At 43.3% G+C, this 18,343-nt stretch overlaps 1 protein-coding gene and 1 long non-coding RNA gene across 3 annotated transcripts in view; one reads left to right on the top strand and one right to left on the bottom strand.

The window, feature by feature from the left end:
* Positions 1-18,343, bottom strand: part of LOC149237060 (uncharacterized) — a 162,954-nt gene that overhangs the window by 34,298 nt on the left and 110,313 nt on the right. The window lies entirely within an intron of this gene.
* The window catches only part of LOC149237061 (uncharacterized), a 104,177-nt gene that overhangs the window by 22,296 nt on the left and 63,538 nt on the right, over positions 1-18,343 (top strand). The window lies entirely within an intron of this gene.

Here is an 18,343-nt window from a genome sequence, read left to right on the forward strand (position 1 = left end):
TCATCTCTGATTCTAGATATCCTTATAAAGAAGGATGCCACAGTATCGTCTTCCATCATCTTCATAGTTCTTAATTCATTGTTGAGGCATGCAATTTGACCAATGTTCTTGATTGTGATTAACGTGGAGAGAGCCTCATACATTTCTTGAGCAAAATTTATGTTGGATATGTATGGAATTAGGTCATCCTTAACACCATCCACTATTAGGTTCATAGCAACAATTTAGATTTCTCTAAATTTTGCTTTCTCTGCATCACTTGATTCATTAGTAGGATTCTTGATTTTTCCTTGAACGAGATCCAAAACTTTGTTCTTTTAAATAATGAGGTCTATCCTCTTTTTCCAGGCCCTATAGTTGGAGGCTCCTTCTAGTTTATTTTCTCCCTTCATTGAGTTTGTCATGGTTCCTGTAGATAGTAGGTTTGTCTCTTTATATGATCCCTTTAATGATCTTCCTTCAATCTCCTTTTTCCTTCAATAGATCTTCAGGTTGCCTTTTTCTTCTTCTTCACCTTAGCTCTGAAACCATGTTGGAAAATCGGAAAGGCAAAAAGATTTTCTCTTGTTGATAATTACTTGTGATTTGTTTATGTTATTATATCTTTCTTATGTTCTTCTTTTATCTTTGTTCATCAAACAATTACCAAAACCAAAACACGAAGATCAAGGACACTAGATGTAGGTGCATAGCCAGGGCAAAACCCCTATATAGGGGAAAACCCAGTCAAGAACTCTTCCTTCAGTAGATTCATATGACAGTGAGACAACCAAGACCTTAACCAACAGACCTTCCTCCTCCACCAAGTCAGCCTTTCAATGAGATACAACAACCTTCAATAGTCTCTTCTTGTCCAACAGCTTCAACCCAACATCAACCCAAAAATTTCGGCCCAGCTTCACCAGCAGCTTCAGAATTTTGGTCTCCCCAACAACTACAGAATTTCGGCCCCCCAGCAACTTCAGAATTTCGATCTCCCCAACAACTGCGGAATTTTGGCCCCTCCAGCAGCTTCACATGTGTGGGAAAAAGAGAGAGAATTTCGACTTTTTATGCTTGTGAGAGACCTCCTTCTCCTTCGCTATCCTTCTTCCTCTTCTTCCTTGAAATTTGCACTTTTTCTAGCCCTAGAAGTTGCAGATCAAACTTGTTGTGAGTGTGTGACAAATGAGGTAGAGTTGTTGCCTTTATATAGTGATTATGCAACCCAGTTTTAGCCTAACTTGTCCAGTTTTGAGGCCGACTTGGTGGAGGAGGCCTGATTGACCTATTTTACAATAAAATAAATTTCTTCTTTGACAAATAAATCCCAAGAAGGGTTCTTTACAATATGACATGGACAAGGACACTTGACATAAACCCTAGAAGTCTTCAATGGAGACTTTGACCTAAAACCAATTGACCCAAGCATGAAACCCATGCTTTAATAAGTCAATTTCTTTAATAATAAAATTTATTTTTTCTTTTGATAAATACATTTCATTATGACTCAAGTGTTGAAAATTGGTGCAGCTATCTGAGGGTTTTCTTATTAAGCAATATCATAGTACAATCTAAGTGCAAAAACTGGCCTACCCAACAAAGAATTTCCTTAGCAGTTATACCTCACAGTTTGAGAGAAATCTCCTAGCTAAAACACCGAAAAAAACCTTCCGGCAGTTCCTCAGCACAAAACTGCTCTACAACCCCAGCATCTACCCAATCTGGACTGTGTCAGCCTCTCCTAGCCCAGCGTTGGCCCTGCGTCAGCCTTCCTTGGTCTGCGTCAGCCCCAGGGGGCCCTGCGTCAGCTCTGGGAGCCTCTGCGTGGCCCTACGTGAGCCCTTGCTGCACTGCTCTCCCGGCACAATCTCTGCCTTCTCTATTTCTTTGTACTCAATGCCCCTCAGTTGCTCTCCCAATCACTGATTCTATCTCTCTTAACAAACCCCACTCTAGAGAATAGAATAACTGATCACTCTAGTATATTCTCCAAGTGACCCTCAAGCCTCCTCTTATACTTTTCTCGTTGACATCTTCAACGACCGAGATTAAGTCCCTAATCAACGGCTAAGATTAGATCTGGCTTGATCCATGTCTTTTGGACCACTCTAACACATATTCATATTAATACACATTAATATTTTATTTTCCCTAAGTTTAGACTTAGGGACTCCATTAAAAATATTAATTATTTTAATATCTCTTAATCTGTTTAGAATTTGCCCAAAGATCTCATGTGCTCCAACCTCTCCACCAAATTTCGTGGCTAGAGCACATCCGATGCTACCCCAAATCAACACTCCCTCTTGGCGAGGATTGTGCTCTAGCAATACTCCTCACTGAGTATTACTCTTATCATCCGGCATCGGTACCTGTGTTGATGCTAGGCCTTCCTACCCAACATCCTCTGCACTGCTGCCTCCTGTACTACTGCCCATGGTTCTGCCACTGCCACTACTGCATTTGTACGACAGCTCCCTCTGCATCTGTGTTGTTGCTGGTCCTTTCTCCCAACACTGCACCTCTTCTCATCAAGTTGCATCGTGCCGCCCACTACTGCACTGCAACTCAGTTACTGAGAAGTAAGTAACTGATCTCCCAACTGACCTCCCTGTTGGGCTAGAGACACCCATTGATGCTGAAGCTCCCTCTGCCGCTGACAAGTGCTCCCTCTCTAACCTCTGCGTTGCTGCAACAACTCCCTACATCTCGCACTATTGGACACCTCTCTGTGCCTTCCTGCACTGGTGCAACACTCCTGTGCCTCTCGCACTGCTGCATCCTGCTAGCTTTGCGTTGTCTCGAGACTCCTGCACTGTAGCTCCCTCTGTTACTCCATCCACATTCTTCTCTACCCACATCATCCAGTCCTACTACTCCTCATCGGAGCTCCCGTAGCAAGGTCTAATCCAAGAGGCAGGGTACATCGAGGATCCTGCCCCTCATTGCCTGTAGTCCCCCTGACTACAGCTCGATGTCTGCCCACTTTCGCTCAAGTGGCGCATGTGCACTCATGGCACAGTCATCGTCTGTCAAAACTTCCTTCTCTACCCATGCTGGCGCTGCCTTAGTCTCAGAAGACTCTCCCTTACTCTTCTTCCTTGGGCACTAGGTTGCATAATGACCCATCTCCCCACAATGGAAGCACTTGATCTTGGAGAGATCTTTCTTCTTCCACTTCTCTTGCTTTCCCTTAGATGATAGGGCCACATCTTCCTTCTCCTGCTTGACTTTGATCCCCTTACTGTTGCTACCCGCCTTCAACTACCATCTGATCTCTTCCTAGCGAAGAGCTGCCCACATCTCGTCCCAAGGTGGAAGAGTCCCTCTGCCCAGGATACTCTGGATAAACACTTCCCAATCTTCTGAGACATCATTCAGGGTTGTCCTCGCCATAAGCTCCTGATCCGGTGTCGCTCCTATAGCAGTCAACTGGTCTCGGATCTCGTTCAGTCCTCCGAGGAAGGTGTCAACTAATTGACCCTTCTTCATCTGACACGACCTCATCTGGTTCTCGAGCAGCATTCTTCTCTGTACAGAAGTACGTTGGTACAAGTTCTTGAGAGCCTCCCACATCTCAACTGTCGTTTCCTTCTCGGCTATATGTGGTACCACATGATCCTTGACCCTGTCAAGGATAATGCACTTGGCCCTTGCCATCGCCTCTTCGTACCTGTCATTTTCATTGGGGTCAACTGAGACAGCTATTACCTTTAAGGCGAAGTTCTTGACACGATTCCTATCAAGCACTGATAAGATTCTGGCCTTCCAGACTGCAAAGTTCGATGCTCCGTCCAGTCTATCTTGGTCTCTTACCCCTTGTAGTGCTATGATGCTCCTCTACTTCCCTCCTAGAAGTTTTATGTTCGACTCCTCTGAGTCTCTCCTTCCCGTCTGGAAGTTCTCTTCTCGACTCCCTCTAAGTCCTGATTTCCCTCCTAGAAATCCTTCTGCCGCTTGTCGAGATGCCCCCTACTTTGATTGTCTTGTGCAACTGCATTGCTGATCCGAGTTCCTTGGCTAGAAACACTCAACAACAACTCATCTGACCCTGCTTTGTCAGGTACTATTTTGGCTACAGTATCTCACCAACTCCACTCTGCAATATTCCTACAGCCCTCTAAACCACAGCAACTGCCTCTCTATGAACTACCTTAGCCCCTCTCTGCCTCACGTTGGCTCTGTGTCACCCCGGATGGGTCTGCGTCAGCCCTGGGATGCCCTGTGTCAGCCCTCTGGCCCTCTGCGTCAACAACGCTAGCCTCTCTGGGGCTCTACGCAATTCCCAGCTTCTTCTGCATGGCTCTGGTTGGCTCTGTGTCACACTTCTTGGCTTCTACGCTGCTAGAAGAAACCTCTGTCACCTCGGGACAACTGATTTCTACTGCTATTGCTCCGCTTGGCTGATGTCTCTTAGTCCTCCTGTGATCTGCAATCACCCTCTAATACCAAGTTAAAGTTTCTAAATTTACTTACTTAGAAACAATCCATGCACTTTATCTGATTTATTCCTACCTACTTGTTATTTTACTTAACAAATTATTTACAATGTAAACACTAAAAATAAACACTAGTGCATGCTCAACATATTAAAGATCAGCAGCTAAAATAAACAAGAACAAACACACCACATGACACCATTATTTTTGGACTAAAGTCCCTGGAAAAACCCAATGTGGGAAAACCGGTGCAGCTATCTAAGGGTTTTCTTATTAAGCAATATCAGAGTACAATCTAAGTGCCAAAACTAGCCTACCCAACAGAGAATTTCCTTAGCAGTTATACCTCACAGTTTGAGAGAAATCTCCTGGCTGAAACCCCGAAAAAAACCTTCTGGCAATTCCTCAGCACAAAACTGCTCTATAACCCCAGCGTCTGCCCAATCTGGATTGTGTTAGCCTCTCCTAGCCCAGCGCTAGCCCTGCGTCAACCTTCCTTGGCCCGCGTCAGCCGCAGGAGGCCCTGCGTCAACTCTGGGAGCCTCTGCGTCAACTATGTTGGACCCTCTGGTGCTCTGCGCAGCACTTGGCTGCCTCTGCGTGGCCCTGCATAAGCCCTTACTAGCTCTGTGTCACTCTCCTTGGCTGTTGCGCTGCTCTCCCAGCACAATCTCTGCCTTCTCTGTTTCTCTGTACTCAATGCCCCTCAGCTGCTCTCCCGATCACTGATTCTATCTCTCTTAGCAAACCCCGCTCTAGAGAATAGAATGGCTGATCATTCTGGTGTATTCTCCAAGTGACCCTCAAGCCTCCTCTTATACTTTTCTCGTTGACATCTTCAACGGCCGAGATTAAGTCCCTAATCAACGGCTAAGATTAGATCTAGCTTGATCCATGTCTTTTGGACCACTCTAGCACAGATTCATATTAATACACATTAATATTTTATTTTCCCTAAGTTTAGACTTAGGGACTCCATTAAAAATATTAATTATTTTAATATCTCCTAATATGTTTAGAATCTGCCCAAAACCTTTCTGGGTATTGGAGATCTCATGTGCCCCAACCTCTCCACCAAATTTCATGGCTAGAGCACATCTGATGCTACCCCAAATCAACATCAAGTACAATTATGAAGACCGACACTAGTTACATTCTTCAACAGTATGAGCTTAGTATTCATTGGAATAAATCATAAGAAGCCCTTTTTTCTCTCGGGCCTTAACCTTGTGAATACCTATTACCATCGAGAAATCTCAAAACCCTAGGTCTTGTGCCTTCTTTTCTAGGGTTTTTCTTAGAGAGCGGTTTGCTTCTTTGAAGCCTCATACCTTTATTGAGCCTCTCTTCAAATGAACTCCAACTCCATCACCTTGAACCTTCAAACCTAGAATATCTATTATAGGTGATCACAATCATATTGGGATTCCTCCCATCAGTGAAAGTCTGTAAAGAGAAGGGGACCTTGGTTGTGGTGACAATGGGCCATTGTCCTATTGTTGTCAGTTAGTCTAGTAGTTGTCCCGTAGATTTTTCCCCTTAAGGCCATGCTAGATTGTGCGGTAACGGAACACAAAAAATACTCTAAGGCGTGTCTTTTGACCAAGTCCATTTAATGTTGCGATATGGATATAGATTTTTAAATGACCCTTAACAAGGGAAATCAACCTCTTACGCTAGTGAAAGAGGTGGCATTGGGATAACAACATTGTTTGCTCAAATGGAAGAAAACATGCAACTCCATCTTTGATAGAAATGTTGCACACAAACCAGTTTAGCCAGATTCTAAGTAAAACATTGGAGATCCTTCATATTTAAGGAAAGATGAACATAGTTCCTTAATGCAAAGACAACTTTTATCCCAGTTAATATAGCTCTTTCCTTTAAAGGGCGGACGCAACTTTACTTTTGAAAGTGTTCTTTGCATACTAGAAGCTATATGCAATACAACATTCATTCAAAAAAAATTGTTGTGGACCCATGTTATTGGAGAAAGATGAAACAAAGAATGCAATACCCTTGATTCAATTCAAACACATAAAATGTAAATCATATCCCAAAAGGACTAGCAATGTCATTAACATATTCGGAAGATATTGTTACGCATGTATTTGTCAAGGTGTATTGCCATCCATGCAAACAGATTTAACTAATAATACAGTTCCTTGGGCGCAAATATAATCCACCCAATCTTGCCTTCCCTTTTCAATAAGAAATATATGGAAGACCACATTTTTTACCCTGCTTCCCGAAAGAAAGCATCGAAATATTTGCTCCATCTGCTTGGAATTTGGCACCCAACCAATTGCAGACAATCATTGAGGATGGGATTTGTTTCCATGCTCTGTATGAATATTCTCTAGTGATAGGCAATATTTTTTTTACAAGAAAACCCTAACAAAGAAAGGATTTCATACATGGTGTGAATTGTGAGAACAATGGTAACCATGGAAACAAATTAATCAACATCATAAACTTCAAGTTGTGAATTGTCCTAACCTTACCACATTGTGTCAGGGAATTCCATAAAGTCATTGGTTTGAGTTGAATATCGATATTTATGGACTCATTTGGAAGAACAGGTTGTGGTTTTTGCTAGAAACACTAAGGGGGGGTGAATCAGTATTTCTTTTACAATTGTTATTTTTATGCCCGTTAAGATAAACAAAACACAAAATGTGTAACAAAAGAACAACTTTATCAATAAGAACAACAAGGACTCCAATCCTCTTTTACAATAATCAAATTCCAATTTGTACAATAATTTTTCAGGGCTCCAACCCTAGATGAAGACTCCAATCTTCAAATCAACAGGCTCCAACCTGTACTTCACCAAGCACCAACTTGGTCTTCTTGAGGACTCCAATCCTCTCTACTGGCTCAGGCTCCAACCTAGTCTTCTTGAGGACTCCAATCCTCTAGGGCTCCAACCCTCTGCTTCTGTTCTTCAAGGTGGGTTCAATAGTTCTTCAAGGCTTCCAATATCTTCTGCAACAAGCCTTGAATGATCTTCTTTAATAAGGCTCCAAAGATGTCTTCAAGTGGTCTACAAGATCAGCTTCAAAATATTTGCAAGATGTCTTCAATGGGCTTCAACATTGCTTCAACAATATTCCAATTCCTCAATGGCTTCTTCAAAGGGTCTACAACATCTTCTCCAAATTTGCTTCAAGGATAAAGGTCAACTTCAACAACTTCAGTAGGAGTCTCCAACACTCTTCATGTCATGTCAATCTTCTACAAAAGAGCTACTCCATTAGGGCTTCAAGATCATCTTCAAAAAACAAAGCTTCATCAAGGGTACTTCACACTTTTTCAAACTCAAACTCCAATCAAGAGACAGTGTCTTTAATTTCTCCAAGGATAACTTTCAGGTCCGAAATTCTTCAAGATATGTTTCCAAAAGGGATGCAAAACAATAGCAATATTGTGCTTTCAACCTTCCAATCCAGGGTCTGCAAAAACAAAGCCAAGATTGTGCTTCCAAGCAATGTCTGCAAGAAGGACTTCACTGTAAATATAATCTCAATACTGTGCCTCCAACCAATGTCTGTAGCCTTTAGAGGTTGACAAATAATGTATTTTTTAGACTTCAAAAATTGAAGTCTCCTCAACGACAAGGAGTTTGGAGGCATGTGAGTACTCATTAGAAAGAGATAGAAGCCCTCTACAAGTTGGTGCAATTATATTTTCAAGAAGTTATTCCTATTGTTATTTAGGGTTTCTTCCATGCAACAAAAAGGCATTTGGCATATATGTCATATACATCATGTGGCATGAGCAAAGACATATCTAGGGTTCCTTATGTTAGGGCTTCTAGATTAGGCATCTTCAAATATTCATTCATGTATTTGGCATATGCATTTAGGATTTTGTTTATGCATTCATCTGTTTACGACTTCATTCGTGCATAGAATTAAGGTATGCTCCAACAACACTAGGGCATATCAAGCATCTCATTAAACATCTAGGGCTTGCCATCTTTTCATCATAATGCTTGGTAGATGTTAGTTCTTCATCCATTGGTTTGCTAGGGCATGATATACATGGGGCTTGCTTCAACAATGTTGGAGCCTGGACATCATATTGACATCAATGAAAACCGTATCCAACAGTTTTATGAGAGGCCTTTCGGGTTATTGCTCTAGGGAACTCTATGTTGAGGTTCACTCATTCTATTCAATAATAAAGCATCTAAATATAAAATGGAATGCCAATGATTCTGAAGCTAATTGGATCAGGATGTGTTCAAGGATTTGAAGCATTACTTTTCTTTAAGACACATGCACTGGGAAGATTGATTTCCATAATAATCTCGCAGTCAGGTATTGGATGCATCACTCTAGTTTTATTGATGGATGTTGTGTGGCCTGTCACAACGCTGAAATGCTTAAGCATGTGTTTTGGAATTGTTTAGTTCCCAAAATATTTGGGCTAGATAGTTGTTGAAGTTGGTATGGTCTTTGTGTCTCCCCTCCATTGGAAGAGAGTTTTGTTTGGAGTGGATGATTTGACAATCATGTGGGACATCATCGAATTGATGGAATTATTTTTCTTGTAAAGACATCATTGTTGTGTAACATCGTTAATTTTCTTAAATCTGCAACTACTTAGAAGAATCACTGAAAACTGAAACCAAATTTACTTTCACTAAGATAGAGAGTTTCTTAACAATCTATAGGCAACAGAAAAACACCGGAGATAAAAACACGTGCACACAAAATTGACACGCTTGTTTTACCGAGGAAACCCTGTTGACCGCTATGTGTCAACTACCCATAGCAGTACACCCCCTTTTTCGCAAAAGGGATAGCGCTTGATCGATGTGTCTGTGCCATTCGACTGTCATCATCAGCTCGATCGTGTTATGTTGTAAACCCAGTCTGCATGCGTGAATTGTAAATAATCTTAGCAAATCTGAGTCGTGTATGTAAATTGCCTAGGCAAACCTAATTTTCTAGTGATAATCTACGTTCCGGAAGGTTTTTTGTCTCACCGATCCATGATCAGCAGAGTTTTCCTTCAGCCTAACCCCAAAGCTGGAATGAATTTTGTCATTAGAATCTTAGGGGAATCCTAGTGTGCTTCGAGTCTATGTAAAAGTAATTTGGAAATAACTCTAACTATTTGGTTAGGTTATTACAAATTGCTTGATCTGCAAGATTATAGTTGTGTCACAGAACTAGGTGGTCTATGAGGGTCTATGTCAAATGGGTTTTCCCCCTTGAGATGTAAAATTGTAAAAGACATGATGTAAAGAGTCTTGAGGTTAGAAAATGTTTTAATCCCCTCATAAGTCCTAGGTCCTAGGTGTTTTTTCCAAAGGGCTAAGTTCGAGAATCCAAAAATAAAAAATAATTAAAACTACTAAAAAAATTAAAAATTACAATAAAATAAATAAAAAATTGAAAAAATAAAATAAAATAATAATAAGTCAAAAGTTTTGAGAAAATAAGATGCAAAATTTAAATTTTTAATATATTAAAATGCATTTAAAATTTCGACATATGAGATTAAAAGGGATTTTGATCCTCATCGACGGTCGAGATTAGTTTAACATGGATCACTCAAACTAGCCGTTGGGAAATTTTCCTTTAAATAGGATGTTAGGGGTCATTTGGGATCAGATTGGATCTGAGAGTCTGAAGCTAAAGAAAGCTCTCTTGTAGTCAATTTTTGTGCAATAAAGAAAGACTTTGGGGTTGAAATCTTGTTGGTGTTACTCTTCTGGAAATGCTGTAAGATGTTTTATTTTTCTGCATAATTTTATTTTCAGTTATCGATTATAGCTTGATGAAGATTGATTCAGCCAGAGGTATCTTGTCTGATCTCTGGAGTTTGAATGATAGTTTAGATTCTGAAATATAATGGCAGGTATCTCCATTTGATCTGGATTTCACTATTGTTTTCTCCCTCTATGTTAATGGTTGATTTTAAGCTGTGCAGGAAATCTTAGTTTTGAGTTTACCGGGCGTTAGGGGAAGTTCTCGGTTAAACCAGCCAACTCCCGAATTGTGTTTTCTGAAAGAGCCCAGCCAGTTTTAATCCTGGGCTTATCATTTGAGATTTTTTTTTAATGAATGCGTGAAGGGTTTTCTGAAGTATCTCACATTAAATTTAAATTCTTAAAATATTACTGTGGATTATTGACAAATCTGGCTGCTTAAAAGTCAAAAATCTATAAATATTGTAAATTTTTAGCTGGTTTTAGGGTTTTCAGTTTTGTTTCTGGCACATTTTACTTCTCGGTGTTCTGTTTTTGCCATTGCAGGTTGCAGGTACAGATCTTAAAAAAATTTCGGGGTTTTCATTAGACAAATCTGAATGCAGGGCAATTTAAAATTTACTGGAGAATTTGCAGGTTTTTTCTGAAGAAATTCGAGGGTTTTTCCAGGCTATCTGTTTGCTGCCTGGGATTTCATTTTGACAGAAATTTTCAAAAAAAAAAATTATGTTGTGGCATCCTGGGGTTTCTGGGCCGCCAGTTTCAGTTTCTCTGCTACTCGAGGCTTCATTTTTATTGCAGGAAAAAAATTTCGAAATTTTTTTTAAGCAGGCTGCAAAACACTGCAAAATCTCCCGGTATCCATTATTTCTGCATATGTTGCTCATCTCACCCTACCCCTCACACGCAGCTGCCATCAAACCTGCATGCTTCCCTGTTTTCTCTGTGTGGTCCTTCATCCCTCCTCTGCACATATCCTTGTTATACGCTGCCTCCAAACGCAGTTTCATCCTCCATCCAGCTTTCCCTCCACACTACCTTCGTTGGGCTCCCTTCCTCGTTGTCCAGTTTTGTGTCCTTCCCACACTGCTCCAGAGCTTGCAAAAACAAAATTTAAATCCCTTCATTTGCTGCCAGATCTGCACGCAGTCTTCATCAGGCTTATCCACTCTGGCAGCCTTTTCTCCCTCTGTGTTTCCTCCATTATCGAGCTTCTTACTGTCTGCAAAACGTTGCCATCAAAACCCTTATTTCTCCATTACTCTCCCCTCCGTGTAGATCTGTTCTCCTTTCAAAGTTTGCTCCCTCACAACCTGCGTTGCACCCTCTCTGTCATACGCATTCATCATCTACACATTGTCCTTTCAGCAAACCCTCTTCTGCGTATCCATCTCTTCACCCTCAACTCCTGCAAAACGCGTGAGTTCCTCCTCAACTCCACGCAGTCATATTCCTTGCACCTGCAAAACAAACCCCTGCTCCATGCATTCCTTCAACTCTCTCGCTCGAGCTCTTCTTTCCACGTCGCTGCCTGCGTGCAGTCTCCAGCTCCCTGTGTGTAGTCTCCCCTCCCTATGCAGCTCCTCGTTCGCAGCCGCAGCTCCTCACACCTTCCTTCCGCCATCCGACCTGCACAACATAAACAAAGCATTCGATTTTTATTCAATAGTGTGTGTTAGGGATAGCGTACTCTTTGATTTCATTTAATTTCGATTTATGAACGCATTTTTATATTTTGTAAAGATTTAGCGTAGGTATTTTTGACATATGCGTACGGTGATGTAGTCTTAGGATCGGTTAAGTTTCTCATGCGTTTGATTTTCATATATATATTCATGTGTAGGTTAAAGTTTTATAATCTTTAGTTTTTATTTAGTTTAGGTTTAGTTATATTTTTGTTTATTTTCTTTTTTTCATTTAATTTAGGTTTCATAAAAAAATTTCAAAATTTTGTTTTCATTTAAAAATCATTAAAAATAAATAAATAAATCATAAAAAAAAATAGATTTTCATTTTTTGCTTTGATTTTTAGATTTACTCGATTTTAGGATTTTTTTTTATAAAAAAATATTTAAAAAATTATGAAAAAAGACTAATTGGAAATTGGAAATTCCTTTTAAAGTCTTTTTTCTGTCGTGGTATAGTTAAATGTGCTTAAATGTTTATATCTGGAGATTAACTATTTGAATCTGGTTAGCATTTAAATTTTATGGTTGCTTAAAGCATTTAGTCTTTTAAAATTTGATTGTTGGATCATTATTAAAGCATTGTAAGTTTATTGAGCATCTTGCATCGCTTGGGTTATTATATGATAAATAATTGTTAATGGTGGAACTACAAAGTTCATATTTTCTGCAACATCTAATAAATAATCATTTAATCATTAACTCCATAAGGCACTGGTCCATTAATTTCTAAATCAATCAAGTGCTAAATTGCCTTGCTGTGTCTCCCAACCCAACTGGTCCACAGTTGGTCTTCATTCATCCCATAGTGTCACGCCCCCAATCTTTTTTTCTTTTGTTGGGCGGGTGCGGCACCACCAACGCTCACCCTTTTAACGGATTTACGTTATGGACTACGCCTTAACCAGCAATATACTTAATTCAACACTTTAATTAAGCAACCGCATTAATCTTTTATCAACATACACATCATTATCATTGCTCATAATAAACATGAAACCGAACCATATAAATAACAATTACACATATGTTTCACGGGAGGGGCAACTCCCAAACGAGTTCGCCCGAATCCTTATATTATGAAAACCATTCAATAATACAATATACAACAATACGTGTTGCCGGGCAAGATCCACGGCCAACACAACCGATTACAACAAAGGGCCAATGCCCATACAACCGTGCGTACGCACTTATGGCGGAGCTAGCTCACCCGAGCCTCAACTCCCCAACTCGGCCACGCACCCACCGTGTCACCCGTTTACCCAAACCGTAGCCAACTCGGGTCTGCGCACAATTCGTGTCACCGGAATGTTAAACCTGCAGCCAACCCGGCCTGCGCATAACCCCGTGCCACCGTATGACAAACCTCTGTTGAACTTCGACCTGCGTCCACGTTTAACACCTCCGCCCGTCTACACAACCAACTCGGTAAAACAGCGCACTATCTCTTGCTGCGCATGAGATGTGCGCATAACATCTGCGTCTTTTACCCCTGTGCGAGTGTAGAGAGAGCAATCCAAGACTTGCTTTCCTTCTCCATCGAATGAACTCATTGTATATATAGCTTCCCAGCTCATCCATTCGAGGGGCTTTAACTTTCAAGCCGACCTCACATTCATACGATGAAGCCCCGAATTTATCTTTATGGGCAGGTCGGCCCTTGCCTTAAGGCAAGGGCAACCTCCGCCCTTATAAACTTCGGACTCCCCTTCGCATTATTCTTTAAGTGTATGAGTTCGCGCACATGTATAACGCTGCGCTCGTCCTTCCGTCGCATTGCTGCTCCCGTCGTCCGTCGCGCTGCCTGCTCCCGTCGTCCGTCGCACGTCCTGCTGCGCTCGCCCTTCCACTGTTCGTTGTTCGCCTTATCGCAAGGCGGGGCGCCCACCCGGGTCGCCCGCTGTACACTTCCGCCTGCTAAATATCGTGTCGTCCACATATGGAGGGGCGCCCGCCCGGGTCGCCCTCCCGTCACGAACGCCACCGTTGTTCGGTTATGCCGCACCCGTGTTGAACCATCCGCTGTCGTATCGTTCACCCCTTGGGCGCGGGTCGCCCTTGGGTCGCCCGCCCGTCGTGTGCGGTGCGCCCTCGGGTTGCCCGGCTCGCCTTCGTTCATGTGTTGCCCGGTCGGGTTGTCACACCCGCGTGCCGTGTCGCTGCCTCCTCGGGTGACTCTGCCCAACCGTCCATTGTAAACGCGCCCGCCGGGTCGCCCTGCCCGGTCCGCCCGCGGGTCATGTCTTTGCCGGGTGAAACGTGGAGCGCGCCCTGCCCAAACTGCCAGGGCGTTACACTCTCCTCCACCCGAAGACGTTGTCGTCCCGACAACATATCGCCTTAGTGAACCTTTCACCAAGACAACTCCATGAGCCAACTGCCCATGCATAACAAGTGTCACACTCTAACCATGTGCCAACACTCATCTTCACGGTTCCATGCTCAGGTCCATGGAAACCCCATCTTTCTGCAGCATGTCCTCATACCTGCCCAATCACCATGTGAGGGCTCACTGCCTTGAGCAGCCAACAATGAGCCCATCTTCTTTGTCCTTTAAAAAGAAAAGAGAGAGGAGCCAGGAGGCTCTCCCTTATCAACCAGCTCCATCTCTTTATCAGGATCCTCATCCCTCGTTCTTTGTCGACATGCCTCCCGATCTTCCTTCTGGATATTCGGCCCTCCATGTATATCATCAATGTCGTTCCCCACTTTCTCTAGTCTTCTTGGCAAGTCCAAGTTACTATCCGAAAGTGTTTCAACAACCAAGGGTTGTTCTGCAAGCTTTGCATCATCACTAAGCAACCGCTTGTCCTTTTTACGATCAGGCCTCATCATGCCAATGGTTGGAACACCAATGGGTATGTCTTCCTGACCATCATAAATAAAAAGCTTCCTTAAATGTGGTACGATCATGACCTCGTATTGCTTTATGAACTCCATCCCCAATACGGCCTCATAATCGTCAATTCTTACTATGGTAAAGTCCACCTTCCCAGTCCACGCACCAAGAGTGATGTCTACCTTCTCAGCCATACCAAGAATGTCCATTGGAGGAGAATTAACTGTCTTCATTTGTGCCTTTACAGGTACAACTTCCAGCCCAAGTCTCCTTGCAGTATCTTCACCCATGAAATTATGTGAAGCCCCGCTATCGATTATAGCAAGAACATCAGCTTCACCGACCTTCATCTGAACATACTCTAACCCATGTCTTTCTGAATCTCTCCCTTCGTCTTCCACATCAATCACTACCTTGGAGGTAGCACTTAGGTCTGCCTCGTTTGTAGTCTCATCGTGAAGGTCATCGGCGGAAGAGATTTCTATTACCAAATCTTGTTGAACTTGCGAGATCTTCTCTTTGATTCCTTCCTTTTGTTTCTCTCTAAGCTTGATTTCTTCTTTCAAGACTTCGAGATGTTTTTCAAGGACCAAGCAATCCCTCTTTTTCTTGTTCATTGCATGTCTTATCCTCAGTTCTTTGAATTCTGCTTCTATTAAGATTCCTTCATGTGTAAGTCGAAGGGCTTCGTCCTCATCCAGGTTCGAAGCTCCTTTTTCCACCAAGGCACGGAGAGCGCACTTTGTTTCTGACAACCTCTTGCCACAACCCATGTACTCCTGCCTTAGCTTCTCTGTTTCTTCAAGCACTTCCTTCTCGAATTCTTCCATAGTTGCATAACCCAATTGTTCCAAGAGAGACATTTTACCGGATCGCCTGCTTTAGAACAAGCAGATTCACCTTCAATTTCAACCGAGACAACCCTGTCCAAGTTCCAAATGTTTCAACACCAGCTCTTCGACCGAGCTCTGATACCACCTGTCACGCCCCCAATCTTTTTTTCTTTTATTGGGCGGGTGCGGCACCACCAACGCTCACCCTTTTAACGGATTTACGTTATGGACTACGCCTTAACCAGCAATATACTTAATTCAACACTTTAATTAAGCAACCGCATTAATCTTTCATCAACATATACATCATTATCATTGCTCATAATAAACATGAAACCGAACCATATAAATAACAATTACACATATGTTTCACGGGAGGGGCAACTCCCAAACGAGTTCGCCCGAATCCTTATATTATGAAAACCATTCAATAATACAATATACAACAATACGTGTTGTCGGGCAAGATCCACGGCCAACACAACCGATTACAACAAAGGGCCAATGCCCATACAACCGTGCGTATGCACTTATGGAGCTAGCTCACCCGAGCCTCAACTCCCCAACTCGGCCACGCACCCACCGTGTCACCCGTTTACCCAAACCGTAGCCAACTCGGGTCTGCGCACAATTCGTGTCACCGGAATGTTAAACCTGCAGCCAACCTGGCCTGCGCATAACCTCGTGCCACCGTATGACAAACCTCTGCTGAACTTCGACCTGCGTCCACGTTTAACACCTCCGCCCGTCCACACAAACAACTCGGTAAAACAGCGCACTATCTCTTGCTGCGCATGAGATGTGCGCATAACATCTGCGTCTTTTACCCCTGTGCGAGTGTAGAGAGAGCAATCCAAGACTTGCTTTCCTTCTCCATCGAATGAGCTCATCGTATATATAGCTTCCCAGCTCATCCATTCGAGGGGCTTTAACTTTCAAGCCGACCTCACATTCATACGATGAAGCCCCGAATTTATCTTTATGGGCAGGTCGGCCCTTGCCTTAAGGCAAGGGCGACCTCCGCCCTTATAAACTTCGGACTCCCCTTCGCATTATTCTTTAAGTGTATGAGTTCGCGCACATGTATAACGCTGCGCTCGTCCTTCCGTCGCACTGCTGCTCCCGTCGTCCGTCGCGCTGCCTGCTCCCGTCGTCCGTCGCACGTCCTGCTGCGCTCGCCCATCCACTGTTCGTTGTTCGCCTTATCGCAGGGCGGGGCGCCCACCCGGGTCGCCCGCTGTACACTTCCGCCCGCTAATTATCGTGTCGTCCACATATGGAGGGGCGCCCGCCCGGGTCGCCCTCCCGTCACGAACGCCACCGCTGTTCGGTTATGCCGCGCCCGTGTTGAACCATCCGCTGTCATATCGTTCACCCCTTGGGCGCGGGTCGCCCTTGGGTCGCCCGCCCGCCGTGTGCGGTGCGCCCTCGGGTCGCCCGGCTCGTCCTCAACTCGCCTTCGTTCATGTGTTGCCCGGTCGGGTTGTCACACCCGCGTGCCGTGTCGCTGTCTCCTCGGGTGACTCTGCCCAACCGTCCATCGTAAACGCGCCCGCCGGGTCGCCGTGCACGGGTCGCCCTGCCCGGTCCGCCCGCGGGTCATGTCTTTGCCGGGTGAAACGTGGAGCGCGCCCTGCCCAAACTGCCAGGGCGTTACACATAGGGTCTACCCCCCTTAGCCTCGGGAGACGACTTAAACGGAGAGATCGGGGATCAGGGTGACAGCCCTCGGTCTGAGCATTGTCGTGACAATCTATGCGACAACAAACCCAAAAGGGAAAACCTGCTTTCTTTGTTGTGCTATCTTATTGATTATTCTTTAAACAATATAGATCTAGCACAATTCATGCTGCTACTGCAGCGAGTGATCTGTCTCTGAGAAATAGTCTCAGCCTGCCTTGAGAATCATAATCCCTACTCCACAATCCTTGAGCACTTGATCTCCCTAAATCCTTGTGCATTAGGCTCCTATTTCCTTGCACACTTGAGCCCTATTTCCTCGTGCACTTGGGCCAATTTCCTTTACGCACTAGCTCCTATTTCCTAGTGCACTTGGCCTCCTAAATCCTAGCGCACAATTGCTCCTCAATTATGTGCACTCCACACACAAAGAATGATCTATGAATTTGTGCCTTTGTCCTTCTCTTTATAGATAGAATTTGAACCATGCAAGGAGGCCTAGTTCGATTAGCAGTTCACTCGAGTTTCCTTCAGTTGTGATTGTGAGTTAACTGAGAACTCAACTCGTTCTCTCTCCAATCAACACTGAAGTCTTAACTCGTTCTCTTTCCAATCAACACTGAAGTCTTAACTCATTCTAACTCAACTTGTCACTGCCACCTCATCCTGTAGTCTAACTGAAGAAGACTCCACTAAACTGAAGCTCCAACACTACGCATGAAAACTTGATGACCATTCCAGTAAACTGGAAATCAACTCATCGTAACTGAAGTTTATCTCATGAACTCGCACTCATGCTAGAGAAAGGAAAATTTGTGGTCTTCATTGGCTAAGGCACAAGCCAGAAGACCTTCCATTGCTACATTTTCAACAAACATTTCATGAAGTGCCACCTCTGTTCAATTTGTGAGAAGTTTCTACATGTTCATCAGGTTTGGCTCTCCATGTTTCAGCCAAGATTGACATGTTTAGGAAAGATGTAAATCCTTTGTTGCTTGGAGCCAATGCAAATATGCCGGCACTCTTTGCCTATATAGGTCAGGGATTCCAATGCAGCACTCGTTGGCACCTGAACATCGTGATCTTGACATAAATGTTACTTGATTTTCAATGAAACATATTTTACATCTACACACACACAGCAGGAATGGGCATCC

Source organism: Pinus tabuliformis, chromosome 8 (assembly GCF_031772625.1).
Source record: "Pinus tabuliformis cultivar Carrire ecotype Pingquan chromosome 8, CPIR1, whole genome shotgun sequence".
In the NCBI taxonomy this organism is placed as follows: domain Eukaryota; kingdom Viridiplantae; phylum Streptophyta; class Pinopsida; order Pinales; family Pinaceae; genus Pinus; species Pinus tabuliformis.